Consider the following 20,596-nt stretch of genomic DNA (forward strand, 5'->3'; position numbering starts at 1 on the left):
CTTTCAAGGTTGCCCATGCAAGAAAGTTGCAGTACGAGGCAGTTTGCAATCAAGTGTGTGTATTATTCAGGCTAAGAATACCTTGTTGCCTGAACAAGAAGTTCATCATTAACTCTTGAGATATTCCAAAGCAGTAGCATGAAATCCCATGGTACACAAAGAACATAGAACATATAACAATACAGTACAGTACAGTACAGGCCCTTCAATCCATAATGAGCAGCTATTTAACCTACTCCACGATGAATCTAATACTTCCCTCCCTTTCATCTATACGCTTTTCTAAGAGTTTCTTAAATGTCTCTAAGGTAAAGTATCTGCCGCTGGCAGCATGTTCCATGCACTCACCTTTCTTTCTGGAAATAAAACTACCACTGACATCACCACACACAAGAAAAGTCTGCAGATGCTGGAAATCCAAGCAACACACACAAAATGCTGGAGGAACTCAGTAGGCCATGCAGCATCCATGGAAAAAAGTACAGTTGATGCTTTGGGCTGAAACCCTTCGGCAGGATGAATTCACCACTATATTTTTCTCCAATCACCTCAAAACTATACCCCTTTGTATTAGGTACAGTCGATGTTTCGGGACGGTGTCCTGAGGAAGAGTCCCAGCCCAAAATGTCGACTGTACCTCTTCCTATAGATGCTGCGTGGCCTGCTGCGTTCACCAGCATTTTTTGTGTGTGTTTCTTGAATTTCCAGCATTTGCAGATTTCCTCATGTCCCCCTTTGTATTAGCCATTTCCAATCTGGGAAAAAATCTCTGGCCAACCAGTTGGACCTCTTAACTTATTCAACTCATTCTCCTTCACTCTAAAGAGAAAAACACTAGCCTGCTCAGCTTTCCCTGATAAAACATGCCCTCTAATCCAGGCAAATCTCATCTGCACCTATCTCTCATATCTTTGAGACAACCAGAAATGATAACAATACTCCAAGTATGTTCTCATCACAGTTATACAGAGTTGCAACATTAAACTCAATCCCTCGATTAGTGAAGGCAAGCAAATCACATGTCTTTTTAACCACTCGGTCAACTTCAAGGTCTCTAAGGACCATGACATCTAAGATCCCTCTGTTCCACCACACTACCATGATTCCTGTCAATAACTCTGTGATCTGCCTTCAAGTTCGACCTTCCAAAGTGTTTCACTTCACAATTTCCTGGAGTGAACTCTATCTGCCACTTCTCAGCCAAGTTCTGCAACCTATCAATATCCCATTTTAACCTATGAAAAAATTCTACACTACTCACCAAGATACCAATCTTCTGGCCATCTGAAATATACAACCCCCCCCCTTCACTTCTTCATCCAAGTAATTTATGAAGTTCACAAAGAGCAGGGTTCCCAGAAAAGAACCCTGATCCCTGTGGAACACCACTGGTCACCAACCCCCAGGCAGAATATGCTCTATTTACTATGACCCTCTGCCTTCTGTGGGCAAGCAAATTCTGAATCAGGTATTAACACTCAACAATAATATTTGATTAGGTACAGAGGGAATATATTGCAGAAAATAAGAACGTTTATTGGCTCAGTTAACAAACACATGAATTATGTGTGTGCACCCCAGCTAGGGCTCTCTGACCATCCCTGAACAGTTGAAGAATAGAAAAGATAATATCCAAGAGAAAGAGTTTACACTGGCCAAGCATTCCTCTTGATCCCCAGTGTAATCTCCATGAAACCAACCCGGGGTCATCCACAGCTGCAATGGTTTTGCTCCAAAGTTGTTGCTGTCTCTACTCCCTAAATTTTCCATTCTTATCATTTCCCTTATCAGATGAATTTATTATGTTTAAATTTTGTTGGCTCAAGCTCATCTGACTGACCTATGCCATCTTCTTCAGCATAATTGTATAAGGGCTAAGAGTGTTGTAAAAGAGCGCCTGAAGGCTTTGTGTGTCAATGCAAGGAGCATTCGTAATAAGGTGGATAAATTGAAAGTGCAGATTGTTATTAATGATTATGATATAGTTGGGATCACAGAGACATGGCTCCAGGGTGACCAGGGATGGGAGCTCAACGTTCAGGGATATTCAATATTCAGGAGGGATAGACATGAAGGAAGGGGAGGTGGGGTGGTGTTGCTGGTTAAAGAAGAGATTAACGCAATAGAAAGGAAGGACATAAGCCGGGAAGATGTGGAATCGATATGGGTAGAGCTGCGTAACACTAAGGGGCAGAAGACGCTGGTGGGAGTTGTGTACAGGCCACCTAACAGTAGTAGTGAGGTCGGAGATGGTATTAAACAGGGAATTAGAAATGTGTGCAATAAAGGAACAGCAGTTATAATGGGTGACTTCAATCTACATGTAGACTGGGTGAACCAAATTGGTAAAGGTGCTGAGGAAGAGGATTTCTTGGAATGTATGCGGGATGGTTTATTGAACCAACATGTCGAGGAACCAACTAGAGAGCAGGCTATTCTGGACTGGGTTTTGAGCAATGAGGAAGGGTTAATTAGCGATCTTGTCGTGAGAGGCCCCTTGGGTAAGAGTGACCATAATATGGTGGAATTCTTCATTAAGATGGAGAGTGACATAGTTAATTCAGAAACAAAGGTTCTGAACTTAAAGAGGGGTAACTTTGAAGGTATGAGACGTGAATTAGCTAAGATAGACTGGCAAATGACACTTAAAGGATTGACGGTGGATATGCAATGGCAAGCATTTAAAGGTTGCATGGATGAACTACAACAATTGTTCATCCCAGTTTGGCAAAAGAATAAATCAAGGAAGGTAGTGCACCCGTGGCTGACAAGAGAAATTAGGGATAGTATCAATTCCAAAGAAGGAGCATACAAATTAGCCAGAGAAAGTGGCTCACCTGAGGACTGGGAGAAATTCAGAGTTCAGCAGAGGAGGACAAAGGGCTTAATAAGGAAGGGGAAAAAAGATTATAAGAGAAAACTGGCAGGGAACATAAAAACTGACTGTAAAATCTTTTATAGATACGTGAAAAGAAAAAGATTGGTTAAGACAAATGTAGGTCCCCTACAAACAGAAGCAGGTGAATTGATCATGGGGAACAAGGATATGGCAGGCCAATTGAATAATTACTTTGGTTCTGTCTTCACTAAGGAGGACATAAATAATCTTCCAGAAATTGTAGGGGACAGAGGGTCCAGTGAGATGGAGGAACTGAGCGAAATACATGTTAGTAGGGAAGTGGTGTTAGGTAAATTGAAGGGATTGAAGGCAGATAAATCCCCAGGGCCAGATGGTCTGCATCCTAGAGTGCTTAAGGAAGTAGCCCAAGAAATAGTGGATGCATTAGTGATAATTTTTCAAAACTCGTTAGATTCTGGACTAGTTCCTGACGATTGGAGGGTGGCTAATGTAACTCCAATTTTTAAAAAAGGAGGGAGAGAGAAACCGGGGAATTATAGACCGGTTAGCCTAACGTCGGTGGTGGGGAAACTGCTGGAGTCAGTTATCAAGGATGTGATAACAGCACATTTGGAAAGCGGTGAAATGATCGGACAAAGTCAGCATGGATTTGTGAAAGGAAAATCATGTCTGACGAATCTCATAGAATTTTTTGAGGATGTAACTAGTAGAGTGGATAGGGGAGAACCAGTGGATGTGGTATATTTGGATTTTCAAAAGGCTTTTGACAAGGTCCCACACAGGAGATTAGTGTGCAAACTTAAGGCATACGGTATTTGGGGTAAGGTATTGGTGTGGGTGGAGAATTGGTTAGCAGACAGGAAGCAAAGAGTGGGAATAGACGGGACCTTTTCAGAATGGCAGGCGGTGACTAGTGGGGTACCGCAAGGCTCAGTGCTGGGACACCAGTTGTTTACAATATATATTAATGACTTGGATGAGGGAATTAAATGCAGCATCTCAAAGTTTGCGGATGACACGAAGCTGGGTGGCAGTGTTAGCTGTGAGGAGGATGCTAAGAGGATGCAGGGTGACTTGGATAGGTTGGGTGAGTGGGCAAATTCATGGCAGATGCAATTTAATGTGGATAAATGTGAAGTTATCTACTTTGGTGGCAAAAATAGGAAAACAGATTATTATCTGAATGGTGGCCGATTAGGAAAAGGGGAGGTGCAACGAGACCTGGGTGTCATCATACACCAGTCATTGAAAGTGGGCATGCAGGTACAGCAGGCGGTGAAAAAGGCGAATGGTATGCTGGCATTTATAGCGAGAGGATTCGAGTACAGGAGCAGGGAGGTACTACTGCAGTTGAACAAGGCCTTGGTGAGACCACACCTGGAGTATTGTGTGCAGTTTTGGTCCCCTAATCTGAGGAAAGACATCCTTGCCATAGAGGGAGTACAAAGAAGGTTCACCAGATTGATTCCTGGGATGGCAGGACTTTCATATGAAGAAAGACTGGATGAACTGGGCTTGTACTCATTGGAATTTAGAAGATTGAGGGGGGATCTGATTGAAACGTATAAGATCCTAAAGGGATTGGACAGGCTAGATGCAGGAAGGTTGTTCCCGATGTTGGGGAAGTCCAGAACGAGGGGCCACAGTTTGAGGATAGAGGGGAAGCCTTTTAGGACCGAGATTAGGAAAAACTTCTTCACACAGAGAGTGGTAAATCTGTGGAATTCTCTGCCACAGGAAACAGTTGAGGCCAGTTCATTAGCTATATTTAAGAGGGAGTTAGATATGGCCCTTGTGGCTATGGGGGTCAGGGGGTATGGAGGGAAGGCTGGGGCAGGGTTCTGAGTTGGATGATCAGCCATGATCATAATAAATGGCTGTGCAGGCTCGAAGGGCCGAATGGCCTACTCCTGCACCTATTTTCTATGTTTCTATGTTTCTATGTTTCTTATTGGATCTGGCCTAAGGCTACAAGCAGTATTAATTTATGGTTCTTCTCCCAGACTCATGTCCCACAAAACTTCCTTTGTTCTTTCTAACTCAGACTAGTTCAAACCAGTACAGCCAAGCTACCCAATCACTGGAACCATGCCACTTCAGAACACAGACTGTCCTTTCTACAAATCTGTCATTTGTACAAAGCTGTATAAACCAGCTTCTTATCTGAAATGGTCTCAGGCTTAGGGAAACTCATTGTGTCCACGTTCAATTGTTCTAATTGAATGATCCCTCAGTATGAACCAGTTCATCAACAATTCAAAAAATGGTGGCAGCAAGAAAAGTCTCACAAAATGGCAGCCTCCATTCCTTCAACCACATGGTAAGAATAAAGGCATTTGCTTTGATTTCTTCCATTGCCCTTACCTCATTCCTGTATGCTAATCTGCAAATTTTAGTTCTTTCTGACTAACACCACACAGCCAAGTTTCCCTGATTTTCTGAATGAGCCTACGATGTGGAACTTTGTCAAAAGCCTCACTAGAATCCAAATAAACCACGCACACTGCTCTACCTTCTTCAGTTTGTTTTGTTATTTCCTCAAATAATTCAATCAGGGTTGTGGGGCATGTCATGCCCCTCACAAAGCTATGCTGATTGTCCCTAATCAGACTATGTTTCCACAAGTGCTCATACATCCTGTCTTGAAGGTTCTTCTCCAATAGATTGCCCAGCACTGACATAAGACTTTCTGGTCTATAATTGTGAGGATTATATTTGCTAATTTTCTTGAACAAAGGAATAACATTTGTGACCCATACCCCTCAATCTTCTGGTACTACTCCTATAGACAGCGAGGACACAAAGATTATCACCACAAGCACAGCAATCTCTTCTCTCACCTCCTGTAGTAATCTGGGGTATATCTGTCTGACACCTGACACTTACTGTATCTGTCACAATGCTTTTCAAAAGTTCTGGTACATCCTCTTCCTCAACATTGATGTATTCCAGAATATCAGCCTGCTTTATGCTATCCTCACAAATACGTTACCTCTTACTCTGGCAGATCACCTACTCAATATAAATGACTGAAAAATTAGGATTCATGAAGGAAGTATCATAATTATCATGTTAATCTGTACAAACAGAGATTGCCGTGTTGCTACTGGCTTAATTTACGTTTTCCAGAAAAAAAATCTGTAGTAATTGTCAGAAGATCCACAAAAAAAATGTTTTTGATGAAGAACAGCTCTACATGAAATACCAATCTCTCATCTAGTTGTCTGTCAGCATTCTCCTCTGACATAACTTATTACTGACTTTTACACACAAGTGGGTGTTAGGTCTTTTCACAGAACACCACTCTACAAGATGTTTGAGAATACTGTGCATATACCTTCCCACTTGATCTGTGAAGCTCCAACATTAGAATTGTTGTTACAGTGTGGCAATTATGCTGCTAGAAAGTGATGTAGGAACTATATAGAGCTGTGATGATCATATTCCAAACTGGCTGCCAGTATTTCATTAGAATCAAATCATTTAGTCTAATGTAACCTTCACATAAGTGGGGGGGGGGGACTTGATGATTGCCCTAGGTTCTGCATGGGATGGGTTCTGGCTGAAAACCATCATAATGTTTGGCAATGACAAGCCAGCCATAAGTAATTGTTCCGGTTATCTGCACAGCAGTGCAGCTATAGTTTGCACTTTCCCACAGCTTGTAAAAACCATAAGAGATAGAAGCAGAATTAGGCCATTTGGCCCATTAAGTCTGTTCTGCCATTTCATCATGGCTGGTCCACTTTCCTTCTCAATCCTAATCACCTGCCTGTTCCCCATATCCCTTCATACCCTGACTAATCAAGAATCCATTAACATTGGACTTAAATGTACCCAATTGCCTCCACAGCTGCCTGTGGCAATGAATTCCATAGATTCACCATTCTCTGGCTAAATAATATCCCCCCCACCCCCATCTCTGTTCTAAAAGGACACCCCTCTATTCTGAGGCTGTGACATTTTGTAAAAACAAAAACATGCTTTTCTTATAATTCCTGCATTCTTATACGAAGTTTCATACATTAATTTAGTACCATTATTACTAAGTTAAAATAAACTAATTGCCCATCAATAAATCACAAATTGTTACTTTCTGTATCTTCTATTACCTGGAAGGATTGCCTCCCTTTGCTATTCCAATACCTTCTTCTAATTTGGAACATTCCTAGAGACTGACCAGGTTTTTTTTTGCTCATGCTTATGGGCTAAATTGTACCTGTTCCACCCCACTCCTTGCACTGGCATCCCATTTAATCTCAGCAATTGTAGTGGTGATGCTAAAAGCGTGGCTGCAACAGCCACTCCGTAAGGGAAGGCAGTCTGTGAATAGCATCTGGGCCACCCCTGTAGCTTATTCCCATATCACCCTGGTGGTTTACTGACAATTTAGGCTGGGGGGAAACTTTGCTCCCATTGGCTATAAATGTCTTAGGTGATCTACAGTAATTACTATTTTAAAGAAAAATCTAAAAGCATAAGAATTAAACCATAATAAACATTGCTGGTGAACGCAGCAAGCCAGGCAGCATCTATAGGAAGAGGTACAGTCGACGTTTCGGGCCGAGACCCTTCGTCAGGACTAACTGAAAGAAGAGCTAGTAAGAGATTTGAAAGTGGGAGGGGGGAGGGGGAGATCCAAAATGATAGGAGAAGACAGGAGGGGGAGGGATGAAGCCAAGAACTGGACAGTTGATTGGCAAAAGGAATATGAGAGGATCATGGGACAGGAGGCCTAGGGAGAAAGAAAGGGGGAGGGGTGAAGCCCAGAGAATGGGCAAAGAGTATAGGTCTGCATGGGTCTCATGCACATCAATGTGTCATATTAAAGGCAGCTTCATTGGCTGGCTCTTAGTTAAGAACCCAGATACTTGATGTATTTGTTAACTATTTTATTATTGTCACATTTACTGAGGTACAGTAAAAAGCTTTGGTTTTGTATATCATCCAGGTGGACCTTTCCATACATGAAGATATAAAGGTAGTACAAAAGATGAAATGAAACAATATAAAATATGATGTTACAGTCCTATAGAAAATGCAGTACAGGTAGGCAAGTATATGGGCCATGATGAGGTAGATAGAGAGATCAACAATTCATCTTTATTGAATAAGAGTTCCATTCAAGTGTCTTATAGTGGAAGAGAAGCTGTCCTTGAGCCAGCTGGTATGTGTTCTCAAACTTCAGCATCTTTTGGAAAGAGGAAGAAAAGAGAATGACCAGGGTGGGAGGGGACCTTCACTGCATTGGCTACTGTCTGAAGATAGTTGACCATGTAAACAGATTCAGTGGAGAGGAAGTTGGTGCTTGTGATAGACTGGGCAGTGTTCAAAACTGTCTGCAGTTTCCTATGCTTTTGGGTAAATCCGTAATGCATCTGGATACAATATTTTGATGATATCTAGCTCCTTAGATGATAATGAACAGGAAATATTCCATGTCCTCTGTATCTATACATTACAATGCACTCTCCTCTAGTCTGGATTATCCTGGTACATTTATTGAGCAATTCCTTACAAAAAAAAAACAGCAAAACGATCATTTCATTTTGGCCCAAAGTCTTTCCAAGGAATTGCCATCAAATTATATCTGGTAATCCTTCCATGAAGCAACTTGGTATACTTTTTACCATATTGGTGGTTTGGATTACCAGGTTATTGATAATCAGACTGCAGGTTTATTTTGAGTTGCTGCTGTAGTGTTGGGCAAGGTATTGCTGGTCAGCTATTCAATTATTATAATTGATCCAAAGAGGCCAGTAATTTCACCAATGTAACATTTTAATAATGATAATAATAATAGAGACTTGCTGACTTGAGCAGCCTTCAACTACAATATCAATTAGAATGATCAAAACCTTGTCTCCTGATGATTGTTCTCTTATGTAGGTTTCACTAATACTCACTCTCTGCCAACATGGTTCTACAGGAGACACAAACTTCCTGACCTTGCACTCATCTCTGGAGTATCTGGAAACTAAAGAGACTTACATTAGATTATGCTTCAGTGACTACAGCTCTGAACTCCAATAGCTGTACTATAATTCCAATCAAGTTCATCTCCAAACATCTGAGCCTGGTTCCCTGACTGCATTCTTGACTTCCTGACCAACACACAGCAGATAGTGAAGATAACAGCAATATTTCTACCACGATTATTCTGAACACTGGTGTCCCGCAAGGCTAAATTATCAGCTTCCTACTCTACCTCCTATACGCTCACAGCTGCATGGCCAGATTCTGTTCTAACTACATCTCTAAGTTTGCAGATGATGTCATCATAGTGGGCCATACTATATGTCAAATAATGATGAGTAAGAGTGCAGGAAGGAGATAGACTATCTAGTGACACGATGTCTTTCCCTCAATGTCAACGAAACAAAAGAGCAGATCATTGACTTCAGCATTGTGGGAAATGTGGGGTGGTTAACATGCCCCTGTTTACGTTGACCTGCTGAGTTTGAGAGAGTTGAACACTTCAAGTTCCTAGGAGTGAACATCACCTCTTTGAGTCTAACTACATTGACAACACAGCCAAAAAGCACACCAGTACCAATTCTTCCTCAGGATGCTGAAGAAGTTTGACATGTCCTCTTTGACACTCACAAATTTTTATCAATGCATCATAGAAAGCATCCTGTCCAGCTTCATCATGTCTTGGTACAATGAGATAATAATAAACCAATTTTTCAAGTAACCAATTCAATATCTTGGTTGATGTCCTTTTTCTTCATTTCCAGATGAAAATTATTTTAATAATTTGCAAAATGATGGTGCTCTACCTACAGACACTGGGAGGCCAATTCAATAATTAGAAGCTATGGAAAATAAACAAGAAATTAAGCTCAACAGCAGAGGAATTCAAAGAAGGGTGGAGATTGGGTCTCTTTTCATAAACCTGATCCTCTTCTCAGGAGAGCTAAGCAGACCTCTTCGGCAATTATAAGGAGGAGCAGACATAAAAAAATGGAAGAAGTCAATGTGTCAGGCAGCATCTAAAGGGGAAATTGGCCAGTTAATGTTATGTTTGATACAAAATAGAGGAGAAGTAACCATTATAAGAAGATGGAGGGAAGGAGTATAGAAAGAACTGGCAAATGAAAGATGGATCCAGGTGTGGAGGGAGATGGGGTGTGGGGAAAAGTGGAAATACTGCAAGAAGCAGGGAGGTGGAGATGATGGAATCTGACAGGAGAAGAAGGTGGAGCATGGAATCAAGGGAGGGTGGTGGGAAGGGCAGATGGAAAAAGCTGGTTAGAGGAACCAGTGAGAGGAGTGCATAGGTGATGAAGAGATTGAGATGGTGTAGAAAGGGAAATACACCATGTAATCGGTTCTGAGGTGAATCAGTAGATCAAGAGAAAACAGAAAAGAAACAAAGCAGGAGGAATTTACAGGAATTTACAGAACCTAATGTCATAATATTGTATAACTAAGTAAAAGGATATAACTATGAGGAAAATCTCACTTTCGAGAGGATAACTGTAGCAAGGAAGATTGTTGCCAGTCAGGGAGAGCTTATGGCCTGTGGCTGGAAACACAAGCAGTTGAACCAACGTAGAGTTAGCCAATTACTGAGATGATATATATATATATATAAATTTGCACTGATAGACATTGAGTTCCTGTGGGAATGGAACGTCACTTAGTTTTACATCTCTCATCTGCACGTGTTTTAGTTGGGGCTCAAGGGATTTCAGCAAAGCTGGCTGATAATTTCTCTTATATGGAAACATGGAAAATATGCTTGCCTCCCTTCATACCAATTAAACCACACTATTTAACCACAAGAGTGTAACACCAATTGGCTTGGTGAAATTTAACATAAAAACAACAGATTCAATTTATGATGTGAATCTTGCAATTCTAAATTGCAATTTTCATTCTATATAACATTAAGGAATCTGTCCAAGGAATCGGCTTTCATGAAAACACATTTGAAATGAAAAGCTTCACTTGCACCATTCTTTAGTAAGATCTTTATCAAATCTTTGATTGAACATGAGGCACAGATAATGTTCTGATGACACTCTTTCCACTGGCAATACATTTTATTTCAAAATCTCAACTTTTTCTTTTAACATCCTTTCATAAAGTAATAGAGATCCACCATATGAAATATAATTCTAGTTGAATACCATTGATTTTAAAACTCCAGGAATTACACTTGTAAGTATACACTACCCATACATCTTTTTAAATTGCATGTGGTTTCTACAGCAACTGCACTGAAGCACTGGGACTTAAGAGTATATCCAATGATTCCACGAACACTGTGTGTGTAAGAAATTCATTGCTCCATGGCATTGTAGGAAATTGACAGGCGTCCCATCAGCAGTGTCATTTTATCATAGTTTATTACATGCAATATAATTCTAGCCTGCAGTCCTAGGCGTAGTCTTTCATTTTTGGCTGTCAACATTAACACACAATAAACTAGTGGCTGCATGCTATACTATCTTTCTGAATTTTGATGCCTTGAAGTAATCTTCAATTCAAATTTCCAAATACAACCTACTTCCTGCATCTCGGCTTCTCCTTGTATAATAGTATGCATTCATGATGCCTTGTGTCTATGATAATGCATTTGTAATTTAACTGTATCAGTTTAAAATAGTTAGCAAAATGGCATCATTTCAACATTTCAAGCATTTTATTTCATTAATATATGCCAACATTGACAGTAGTTCAACAAAATTTAGATGTTAATTGTGCTCCTTCATACTGACAGATGTAGTACCTCTTATTTTCAGTGTACAGTAGCTAACTTTCAAACATAGACCAATGCAGGAGGAAGCAAAATAATGGTTGACCTTTGTTTTGGAGTTAGGAAATGCTCTTTATTTGGCATTTGTATTTTCTCCTTTTTTTCCTCTTATGCTTTCGACTTCAGTTATTTAAATGCTAACATTTCATGCTTAACTATGGAAGAGGCTCAAATATTTCAATGAATGATTAAAGTTAATGAGAATCCTGCTGAGCTGCATATTCGTCACAGCAACAACACAATTCAGTAATTCAAATTTTGGTTCAAGTCCTATATTGTATTTATTTGTTTATTTTAAAAGCAAATACATGCAAAGCCTCAGGAAAAAAAATCAATATTAAAACAAGAATAAATAAGATTAGAGTGAGTGGAGTTGAAAGGAGAAACTGGCAAGGGAAAATATCAAAGCCTTCTACAGTTTCTAAGATTGATCTAGAATTATATTGAATATAATCTTTTTTAAACAGATTATTGCGGCCATTTGATTTTGTTTTGAGGCACACTGGATTGGCATTTTTTGTTGAAAGAATTTCACGGTATACTGAAGTACATGACTCCAAATAATTCCAGGAAATTTATAGTATTATGAATGATCTTTTACCTCCAGTTTTATTGTCTTACTGTAATTTATTTTAAAATATCCTGTGTATTTCCTGGAGCTGATCACAATGGATAACTTTTTACTGTCTGACTGCATGATAGTCTACTCATTTGTTGGAAAGTGTGAAGAAAATGTTCCAGGTATCCCTGTTGACACCAAGCCAAAGCTTGGTGCTATACGAACTGTCAGCTGAGATAACTATATCTTCTGAAGGACTTTACATGGACAACAACAAATGTAATGCCCTTGGTTGTAAGCCATAAGTGCAGTTATAACTATTGGTTCAGCCGCAGCAGGAATATTGTGAATGCCATGCCTTGGAAAAGATGTGATGAGAGCAGAAGAGATTTGTTAAAATAATTTCAGGTATGAGGACTGTAGAAGATGCATTGTCTTCCTTGGGATATGGATGGAGAGCTGATAGTGGTATTTAAAATCCAGAACAAAAGGCAAATTGAATGAAAGAAAACAGTTCATACTGCCTGGGAGGTCGAGAATAAATATAAATATAGTGAAGGTGATTGACAAAAGAATAAATAGTGTCAGAAAGTTGTAGAGAGATCTGATAGAGGTAGTTAAAATCACATAAAGAAAAAATATATAATACAGACTGTTTGGCTCCTGTGTGATTCTGATTATTGATTTAGATCCTACTTTGAGCAATGAAGTGGCTTTTGAAATTTGAAAATACAGTCACAATTCACACTATTTGAAAATTGTTTCATGTTAAATGAATTGCCAAGGTTTAACTTGTAGCCTTTTCAAGTTGAATAGGCTCTTTATTTGCAGGAAGAGAATGCTTTGCCATTTCTGCCAACAGTAGCCCAAAGAAGGACTCATTCAAGCTAAGATATTTGAAATTCATATTGAAGTATAAGTGGCACTACCATTGATGATTATTCTCTGAAAATCTATACTATAGTATAAAAGAAGAAAAGAATAAGTCTGCCGTGATATTCTTGAATCTACAAAGTACCTAGAACGTAGACTATAGAAATCTACAGCACATTACAGGCCCTTCAGCCCACAATGTTGTGCCAACCATGTAACCTACTCTAGAGACTGCCTAGAATTTCCCTAGCACATAGACTTCTATTTTTCTAAGCTTGATGTACCTATCTAAGAGGCTCTAAAAAGACCTTATTGATTCCGCTTGCACCACCGTCACTGGCAGTGCATTCCACACACCAACCACTCTCTGTGTGAAAAACTTACCCCGGACATCCCCTCAGTACCTATTTCCAATCACCTGTGCCCCCTCATGTTAGCCATTTCAGCCCTGGGAAAAAGCCTCAGGCTATCCACATGATCAATGCCCCTCATCATCGTATACACCTCTATCAGGTCGCATATCATCCTTCGTCGCTCCAAGGAGAAAAAGCCAAGTACGCACAACCTATTCTCATAATATATGCCCTCCAATCCAGGCAACATTGCAGTGCAGGTAGACAATAAGGAGTGAGATCATAAGGAGGCAGATAATTACGATTAAGGTTAGATAGACAGGAAGATACAACTATTTCACACCTATTCAAGCCATATGCTACATAGTAGTGATTGTGCTTGCCATTTGCTACTGCAAATAATCCGGAAGGGATACAACAACCTTCATTCCTAAGAGGAATCTTCGATGATTGTAGAAACAACAAGAGACATTTTGAAGAGTTGGTAAGCTGGTAAGGTTGCCTTACACTCACCTTGTGATTGATATCAGAACCATGTGACATTCTCACATCTTGTTTAAAACTCCGGGCAGGGTACCTTCAGGAAGAGGAAGGTTCATTAACCGGATCCATTGTTTCTATCGAGTGAAAGTACATGAGATATCCATAGTCATTCTGACCTTCCCGGCACTTGTCCCCTGAACAGACATCCCGATGGCAAATTTTGGACGCCAAGAAGGACAGCTTGAGAGGAAAAAAAAGTACTTGTTCATGACATTGTGTATCGTGATGCCAAAATCATATCTGGTCACAACAAACTCCAGACCAGGCCTGGAGTCTTTAAAATGGGTCTCAGCCTTGCAGGTTCCATATTTTTACCTCTATCAGGTTTATCTCGTGTGCAGGAAGCTTGATGCCAAGTGCTCTTCTGTGTCTGAAAACCTCCTCACCTTTTGAACACCTTAACCAGTTTCCCTCATTCTATCAGATAGGAACTTTAGGAATCCATTCCAGGGCCTAACTGATGACAAGATGGTCTTCATCAAACAGAACTGAATCTCATCAAATTTTCCTTAAATTTCAAGTAACATCGAGATGAAAATAATCCTTGCTTGATCCTTCAATATATTATGTTCCAAGGAACATCTTACAGTTAAAGTCAGGGAACACTACTCAGATTTTGATTATGTTACTGGACCATAAGTCTGAATCCCAATGTGCTAGTGAGAATCTTAAATTGACATAATTAAATTAATCTGTAAGTAAACAAAAGACGACAATGGTAACCATGAAGCTACTGATTGTTGCAAGAACCCTTCATGTTGACTGATAAGCAAAAGATTCTACAGATGCTGGAGATCAAGAACAACACATACATAATGCTGGAGGAACTCAGCAGGTCAGGTAGCTTCTATGCAAATGAATAAACAGTCAAGATTTCAGGCTGAGACCCCTCATCAGTACTGATGCCGTATAGGGAAATAAATCCAGTACTGATGAAGGGTCTCAGCCTGAAATCTTGACTGTTTATTCACTTGCATAGAAGCTGCCTGGCCTGCTGAGTTCCTCCAGCATTTTGTATGTGTTGCTTTGATTTCCACCATCTGCAGATTTTCTCTTGTTTCAGGGAAGCAAATATTATGCAGTTACATGCAGTTCTGTTAATGTGATTTCAGATCCACCAACATGTTTAAGACACACCTCCCTCAACACTTCAATGACAATTAAAGTTCAAAGCTCAAAGTAAATTTTATTATCAAATTACATATATGTCTCTGTAGCCTTTACAAGTAAAACAAAGTGAGGTGTTTTATGATTAATGAAACCCATAACATATTTTATTGAACTCCAAAACCTAAACACAAAAGCATGCTAAAAATCCTTAGATAATCATATCATCTCATCTGTCCAGCCTCTTAAAGTGAAACCCCAACGCAACGTCAGTGGTTGTGAATTATGTACATCTCTCCCAATGATGTTATTCTATACAGGCTCCCCCAGAATTCACTAGAACTGGCATGTGGGACTGTCTGGAGCTCGGACGAGATACCTGGCTTGTGTACTGTGTTCTATGGGTGGACGGATGACAGGTGCCTCTAGCTAGTCCAGAATTGCGTTAATATTCTCATGGTCATGCTGTGACACCAGGGGTATGGCTGCAGAATAACATGACTCAGCCAAATATTCAATCTGCCTTGATACACTGACTCATCACCATCTTTGATTTAGCTTACCACAGTGGTGTCACCAGCAAACTTGAATATGCATTTGACCTGTGCTTAGCCACATGTTCATAAGTGCAAAGTGAGTACAGCAGGGGACTAAGCACACGGCATCGTGTTGCACCTGTGCTGATAGAGATCGTGGAAGAGACGTTGCTGCCAATCTAAACTGACTGGAGTCTGTAAGTGAAGAAATCCAAGGTCCAAATGAACAAGGAAGTATTGAGGCCAAAGTTTTGGAGTTTATTGATTAGTTTTGAGGTGATGATGGTATTGAATGTGGAGCTGTAGTCAATAAAAAGCATCCTGATGTATGCACCCTTGCTGTCCAGTTGTTTCAGAATTGAGCGAAGAGCCAATGAGGTGGCATTTGCTGTTGATCTGTTGTTGACCTGTTGCTTCAGTATGCAAACTTCAGTGGTTCCAGGTTGCTTCTCAGGCAGGGGTTGATATGTTTCATCACCGGTCACTTGAAACACTTCATCAATGCAGATGTAAGTGCTACTTGAGGCATATCACCAGACTTTTCTTGGGCACCGGTGTAACTGAACCTTGCTTGAAGTAGGTGGGTACCACATGCTGTCGAAGTGAGAGGTTGAAGCTTTCAGTGAACACAATAGTATGTAGATCAGCACAGGTCATTAGTACTTGACTAGGTATCCCAGCTTGGCTGGATGCTTTTTAAGTGTTTACCCTCCTGAAGGCTGCTCACATGATGGCTTCAGAGACTGAAATGTTATAATAATCCGGGGATGTGGATGTTCATAATGATTCCTCCATGTTTCCAAGGTCAAAGCAAGCATAGAAGGCATTGAGCTCATCTGGAAGCGAAGCCCCGCTGTCTCCTATGTCACTTGAATTAACTTTATAAGAGGTGTTAGTATTCAAGCCCTGCCACAATAATTGAACATCCTTCATTTATTCATTGTGATCCCGAATTACCACTGCATCCATGAGATGGCTTTCCAGAAATTGTACCTAGACATTTTGTAACTTTCTTGGTCACCAGACTTGAATGCCTCTGATCTGGCTCTCAGCAGATTTTAGATCCAGGTCATCTAAATGGGGAAGACTCTGAATAATTTTGTGGCAACACACTCATCTACACCTGTTTTAATAAAGTTTGTGATAACAGTGGTGTATTCATTTGGATCCACTGATGTGTCCTTGAACACAGCCCAGTCCACTGACTTGAAACAATTCCATACCCGCTCATCAACAGCAGGTCTACAGCAGATGCCTCCTGCAACCATCTCTTTGTTATCCTAATCTCTGAAGCTTTGCTTTTTAGCCTCTGCCTGTATGCAGGTAGGAAATGGATAGCCAAGTGGTCCAATTTCTCAAAATGTGGTCGAGGAGTGGAATGATAGCCATCCCATATTTTAGTATAGCAGTGGTCTAGTATGTTTTGACCTCTGGTGCTACAGGTTAAATGCAAATGGTAATTGGGTAGGGTTTCCTTGAAACAAGCCTGGTTGAATTTTCTGAATATGATTTGAAATAGTTTCTGGTTTCTGGTTTGGAGATGGTATTATGCAGTATTGTGAGCGTTTGATTATAGTTGGCTGCTGGTGGTCTTTAAACTGTAGTTAAGATCACATATGAGAACTCCCTGAAATGGATAGAGTTTGGTGTGTTAGGGTCCTAGTTGGGGAAACAAGGGTTTGACAAACCACCAAGCACCACCAAACGTTTAACATGAAACGCACACCTCCACCTTTTGCCTTTTCTGAATCAGTTGTTCAGTCCATTCTGGAAATCAAAAAAGCCTTTGGGTCTGATTGCTGTATCTGATGAGCTGGGATAAAGTTATGTTTCAGTCAAGCATAGAAAAGAAGAGTCTCTCACTTCTCAATAATATCGCTATCTTTCCCTCAGGTCCTCAATATTGTTCTTTAGTAACTGTATATTTGCCAACAAGATGCTCTTCCCTTTGTGTCTCAGCCCGACTTGTAGACTCCCCACCCCCCTCCCACCTCGCTTCAGGCCATGGCAATGAAGCTTCATCCTCTTAAAGGTGCCTGGTCTGTTGAGTCCTTCAGAGTTTTGTGAGATCGGAAGATTATTAAGTTCATTTAAAAGTACATGGCTTAGGTACGTGGTGCAGATTGCAGTGAGAATAATTCAGAAGAGGTTTATTTAAAAGAATATTTGAACTATTGACTGCAGCCCACAGAATGTTGCCAATGATCATCGACGCCATCTTGGTTAGAGGTGGACAATAAAGCCAGACAGTTCTAATAACATCAACATCTACATAAATGATAAAGAAAGAAGTCAAACAACAAAGAGCAGATTGCACTGAGTGTCAGAGCTTGGAATGAAGAATCTTTCCTGAATTGTTTTGCTTTACAAATATTTCAGATAAGCAAAATATCATTTGGTGAAGCTCACATTTTGTGCATTATCAAAGCAATAAATGAACCTATTCTTTTCACAAATTGTGTATTTATTTTTTATTTATGCTCTTTTCTGAGCACTATTGGCAATTTTCAAGAAGGTTATTTCAATAGGAGCAAGCAGCTTTCCATCAGTATGTTGTGCCAGAGATTTACATTTGTTGATCGAAGCATGGAAGAACAAAATAAAAAATGACAGGCTGGGAGTTTCTCTAATGAGTAAAATTAATAAGCGATCTTCCCAGGTTGAGAATCTGATCTAAAGTAAATGCAAAATCATTATAATTGTACTGGCAGAATGAATGTGCAGGATCGATGTCCCAGACCTGCCAAGTCACACATATTTGTACATGCATTTGGTTATAAAACATGATCTATTTTAATACACATCAGTCATGAAAAGTCAAGCGCTGTTACATCCACTAAAATAGGTTTGAACTTAGACTTGCTCATCTGGAGGGCGGAGCTTAGTCAAGATGGCGCTAAACGGCGACTCCTTTGCTTGTGTCTTCGGAAACAGCTCTATTTCCATCCTTAATATTTCTATTTTTCCCTTTCAGGGTTTTTTTGAAGACCCTGACCTGGAGTTACACGCTGACTTCGGTTCTTTGTGGGAATGGAGACCTGCTCTAGGGGTTTCACGACTGGCATCCAACATTCCAAGGACGTGGCCTAAAAGCTCGACTTGCCTTTGGAGGCCCAGGATCTTAGGGCTCTGGAGATGGGCGGATCAAAGGTTGGTGTCCTGACAAACCAGTGCGTCGTGGGAGCTGGAAGATTTTTGACTGTGTGCCAAGTGACCCTGAGATCTATGGGCACATAGCACAAAAAAAGTGATGCGATGGGCTTTTAACATCGTAAACCAGTGAGTTGTTTGCTATGTCTCCCCGCTCGCTGTGAAACAGAGATATCTCTTTCTCCCTTATTAGGAAGAAAGAGAGAGCCTGTGGTATGTCGAATACCAGGTGAACGAGTAGTCTTTGGAGTACTGCAAGTCCGTGTCTTTGCTGTTGCTTTTGCTGCACGTTTGAGTGCTCGGTGGTGGTTGCTGATACTTTTTTTTGCTGGTGGGGGGGAGAGGGGATCATAGCTTGCTGCCGCTTACGTGCGGGAGGGAGGGGAGCTGGGGGAGACTTTGCGGTTCTAACATTTAACTGTCATTCAATCTTTGGGGCACTCTTCTATTTTCATGGATGGTTGTGAAGAAAAAGCATTTCAGGATGTATATTCTATACATTTCTGTGACATTAAATGTACCTTTGAAACCTTTGATACCTTTGAGGATGAAACTTATTCTTACTATTTCATAGATGTAGGCCTACCTTTGAAGAATATAAAATAATGGCTGGCTACTACAATTTGATTCTTTACTAGCCATTCTGTGCAAATGTTTTATTTTTGTTCTGAGTACACAGGGAATGAAAAAATACATTATGGCACAAATTAAAGGAAGAAAATAATTATATCACATAGACCTATCTTGTGTTTACTTTACATAATATGTTAGAGGGAAATAAATGGGGCAATGCCAACCTTGTATGCTGTTTTCCTCCTGTATCAATGAACTTTTATTAATATTAAGGTAGCTTGATTTCCTATCAGAACATTACAAGTATAAAAAAACTTCACACCCCTTGATCTTTAAACATGAAGGAATTTATCAAATAGGAAAGTAAAAGAGCCACAGATTAATGTGCTTGTAAACTATTGGTTTATTGTCCTTTCAAAATTTGGGACAGGAGATTGGGCTTTATTGATTGGAATTTTACTTATCAACCCCGACTGGTGCTGCTAAATTATTGACAAAACTTGAGTGACATTACAGAGTAACTGCTAATCTCTAAAAGGATTTTTGTTTATCTTTTGTAGATGCAAAGATGTGGCTTACAGAGATATATTCACTTATAGGATGGCTGCAGAATTTGAAATGTTGTGGTGTTATGTTCCAATTGTGTGGAAAATTACATTGTTGTGACCACAAGTAAACAATTTGCACTTTGACCCACCTATTTCAATTCCACTTCTATTCCCATGATAACATGCAGCCCACAACCTCCTCTAATCTTCAATTAGTCTAAACACAGATTGCAGGAGCAACACTTCACACCTGTATTAGTAGACTCCAACTTGACAGCACAAACTTCAATTTCTCTAACTTCTGGTAACCTCTCCCTTTGTTTTACCAACTTCACGTTTGTTTTCCCTCATTCTAATGGCCCTTTTCTTGCCCTCCCCTGTCCTTGTGACTGGTCTATCATCTTCCTCTGGTTACCTACCTCCTTCTCCTTATTCCAGTCTACTGGGCTCTTCTGTCAGATTCCTTCTTCAGCCCTTTACCTTTTCCACCTATCACCTTCCAGCTTCTCACTTTGTTTCTTTTCATCACCACCCCCACCCACCTACCTTTCCCATCACTTGGATTCTCCTATCACCTGCCACGTTCCTCCTCTTCTGTCCACCATTTTATTCTCCCTTCTGCCCCCTTCTTTTCCAGTTCAGAAGACCCAAAACATTGATTATTCATTTAAGTCCATAGGTGCTGTCTGACCTGTTGAGTTCCTCCACCATTTTCTGGATGTCTCTA

This window comes from Mobula hypostoma, chromosome 4 (assembly GCF_963921235.1).
Source record: "Mobula hypostoma chromosome 4, sMobHyp1.1, whole genome shotgun sequence".
NCBI lineage: Eukaryota > Metazoa > Chordata > Chondrichthyes > Myliobatiformes > Myliobatidae > Mobula > Mobula hypostoma.